Consider the following 4,291-nt stretch of genomic DNA (forward strand, 5'->3'; position numbering starts at 1 on the left):
GTAGCACCAGCCCGAGTCAAACACTGGAGCATGACTGTTTGAGAAGTGACTGATGGATAGAATAACTATGATTTTGGAAATATGAAGTGGATATCTTAGTGAAAATGTAAAATGGGCAATTGGCTACATATGTCTGGAGCTTAGGTGAAAAATAAGTGGGTATAGCATTTTGAGAATTATTGATATAATGAAGAGTAAATCTTTGATGCAAAAAAATACACATTTTTCTCTTTTGAATCTCTTTTTGCCCTAATTAAGCTCATGTTTAAGACTCTTTTTATTCTTTTTATCCCTGCTTTATAGGACACACTTACAGAATAGCTTAATTTTGTCCTTAGCAGCACTTGGACCCTTTTTCCTGAATTTACTTTTTTCATTCTTGCTTTCCTTTATCCATCTGTCCTACTTCCCCACTGATTCTTAGTGCCTTGACTTTTGTAGGAAACAGATTTGGCAAGCTTCTTTTGTAAAAGACCAGAGAGTAAGTATTTCAGACATTTTGTGCCATAGAACATTTCTGTTCTTTGATTTTTTGTGATAGCCTTTAAAAATGTAAAAATCGGTCTTAGTTCATGGATCAATATAAAAACTGTTTACAGTCTGGATTTGACCTATGGGCTGTAAAAACCTTAAACAGAAACCTCAATTAAATAGAGTTGAGATGCCAGAAGGGGGAGCTCTCATACCCTGCCACAACGGGAGAACCCAGCAGGAAGAAGACTTCTTTCCCGGCAAGGACTCAGGCAATGAAAAGCCATGCACTCTGCTTACTATAGCTCTCCCAAATTCCTTTTCCTTTCTATAAAAGTGTTCTCCTTCCCGTGCTGTATGGGGAAATTTACATGTGACTTGCCGTGGTTGCAGACCCCAAAATGCAATTCTCTGCTGATCTTGAATAAACCCATCTTTGCTGGAGAAATAACTGTCAGTCTATTTGTTTCAGGTCATCAGGGCCATAATTTGCCAATTCCTCCTATAAAGCATTACATTGCTCGAGGTTGCCCTCTTGGTGGCATGTTATGCTCTAATAGGCTTTTGCCTATTCTTTACTCACTTCCAATAATCAGTTCTGAGTATTGTTTCCTTCTGACCATATGTATTTCCTACCTGAGCTTGGTTTTCCCTTCACTACCTCAAGTTTTATTTTCTCTCTAATAGTGACCTTCAAAGACTTTCTTGACCCCAACGTCAAATCAAGTTGATTACTCCCTTCTCTATGCTTCCACTGTGCTTTTGGCATATTCCTTTTATTTTATTTAAAAATGTCTATGGTAAGTTTTGTAAATATGAAATGAATTAAATGGAATTGAATCTGTTTGAATCTCTCTACAGTTGACCCTTGAACAATGCAAGGGTTAGGGGTGCCACCCTCCGCACAGCTGAAAATCCCTAACTTATAGGATCCTGTAGTACTGCAGTATTTGCTATTGAAAAAAAAATTTGAGTATAAGTGGACCTGTGCAGTTCAAACCTGTGTTGTTCAAGGGGCAACTATATTGCAACTAATGCTAATACATGGAGCTAATGATGTCATTAAATTGTGAGAGGCAGCATAACATATGTGCAGTTGGTCTTCCTTATCCATGGGTTCCACATCTGCAGATTCAACCAACCTCAGATCAAAAATATTAAAAAAAAAAATTCCAAAAAGTAAAACTTGAATTTGTTTTACACTGGCAACTGTGTGTATAGCTTTTACAGTGCGTTAAGTATTATAAGTAATCTAGAGATGATTTAAAGTCTATGGGAAGATGTTCATAGGTTACATGCAAATACTACACCATTTTATATAAGGGACTTGAGCATCTGTAGATTTTGGTATTCACTGGGGACCTGGAACCAATCCCCTATAGATACCAACGGATGTATAGCCCACTGGTGTGATGTGAACATGATGAATGTAGTTTTATTTCTTGTGTTGCATAAACTTTGGCCTTTGTTCTTTATTCTATTAAATGTAGATAGTTATATTTTCACTTTCAGGGTGCTAGTAGGGTTGATTAAAAAGGGTATTGTAGTTACTACATAAGTCTAAAGTGTCCTCTTATCCAAAAGATATTTGCGTTTTTAACTAGGATTTTCAATGGCTTAGTTCAAATGAATTATCAAATTAAGCACCATGATAAGTCACTCACAACAATATTTTTGGTCAGAACATCTCCTCCCCTCCCCAATCTTAAAATTTGAATATTCTTGATTTTCTTAAGTATAAAACAACCCTTACTGTCACATTGATAGTAAACAAGTGACAGCTACGCTTATTGTCAACTTCATAGGGAATTGATGACTGTACAATAAAATTGTAAAAATGAAATATTGCTTAGTCTAAAAATACAAGAGTAATTTGATTCAGGGAGTTTTAAATTTTTAAAGAACTGTTCAATCTCTGCTAGACTACAGTACACACATACCTACTCCTTGGGGAAGGTTAGTGGTGAGAAATTATAAAAAGTCTAAAATCTGGAAGGTTAAATTAGATTGGAGAAAGCTACAAAGTTCTCAAGTGTTTAGATGATACAATTATTCCAGAAACAAACTTGATTGTACCTAATAACATAGAAATTTCTTTATATATGTTTCTGCCATTGGAGATATTATATCACTATAAAAATTCTTTTTCAAACCTATCCAAATAAATTACGTTAGAAAAGATTTAGTAATTGTTTAATTTAACTCATAAAAAAAATAAATACAAGGTTACTGAGGATAAAATGTCCATGACCAATAATAACATTTAACGCAATATGAAATGTAACACCATGAAAAATGCAGTGTAATTACGTTTACTGACATGCTGCAAGTTAACTAGGGTTAATTGAACTATTGGCAATTTTTGCTTATTTGCCTTATTTTTTTAAAAAACCTATGACTTAAAGGTTAATTGCAGAATTTATAAGGTAATAAAATTGCTTCTCCATCAACTATTTTTCATATAAATATGGATGGTTAATTTTGTCTCTCTTTGTAAATAAATTTGTGGATTTATTATTTAATATCTTGCATTGAATGTAACTAAAGAGCATGAATAACTTAGACTATAAATATAAAAGTTTATTTTAAACTAATGATTACTACGTTGGTGTTTCCTTTTATTCAGAGGGACAATTCTTCTTAAAGCCCAGGAGGGTGGTCTTTTATGTTTAAGGATCCTTCTTTTGGGGCTGTTCTATTAGTATCACTTATGATAACACTCTACTTGTATCTGCTTTTATTTAGCTCTAGTATGCTCTCCAATTCATTGATTTGTTTTATAATTCTTTACCTCACTTTCTGAGATTTCAAACAAAATGCTTAAACTTCATCAAGCTTATTGGCTACTGTCTTAATTCCTTTATAATACTGCTGCTTCTCTAGTGAGCACTCTTATTCTTCACAAATTATCAGCTCCACTATATACTAATATGTATCACTAGCATTTCATCGTCTCTGAGCAGCATGACCTACCCCTTGTTAAGTCACGTATTTTTCCAAAACTTCAGTAAATAGTGATCCATTCCAACTACTAGTAGAGCATAAGGGTGGAAACTGCAGACTAGTTCAGGATGTCCGAGTTCGAATTGTAACCCTACTATTTACCAGATGTATGACTTTGGGCAATATACTTAGCAGCTCTAATCCTCACTTCCTTCAAATGTAAATGAGACTAATAATAATAATATTTAAATATTCAGTGAGATCATGCAACTAGCCAATGTTCTAACTCATATTAGCTAATATTTGTATAACTGGCTTTGGTCTTCTACAGTTAGTTTCTCAGCCAATTCTGCATATTCATTATCATCATCGTCTACCTGTCAGTTCTATATGCAGAAACACAGGACTATAACTGAAAACTACCATAATGATGTGACATCTCAAAATCTACTTTAAATAAATGTGTTTAGTGGAGAGGGAGAAAATGTCTCTTTGGCCTGAAAGGCAAGTTAGATAATTATGTTACAAAGATGTATTTGCTTTTTTGCTTTCTCTGTGTTTTTCCTCCTAAGTCATGGCCATTTGATTCCATGCAGTTCTAGCTCAGGCAAATAGTCAGTTAGGGTTACAAGTACACAAATTCAGAGCAGGGATGAAAATCAGGTAGATTTGGCACTCAGCCTATTGAATATTGAAGTAATGCTTCTCTTCAACAAAGCCACAATGAAATCAAGTGATTTTATTTGGAGAGACTGGGCAAACCATTGTAATATGAGCTGTCTCTAGCCAGAGAGTAAGAACTTTCAAGAAATGCAATTTAATGAAATGGCTAAGGAGTTTTACAACAGAGAACCTATGTCTTAATTATGATTAGTCT

The sequence above is a fragment of the Phocoena phocoena genome, chromosome 11 (assembly GCF_963924675.1).
Source record: "Phocoena phocoena chromosome 11, mPhoPho1.1, whole genome shotgun sequence".
Classification (NCBI taxonomy): Eukaryota; Metazoa; Chordata; class Mammalia; order Artiodactyla; family Phocoenidae; genus Phocoena; species Phocoena phocoena.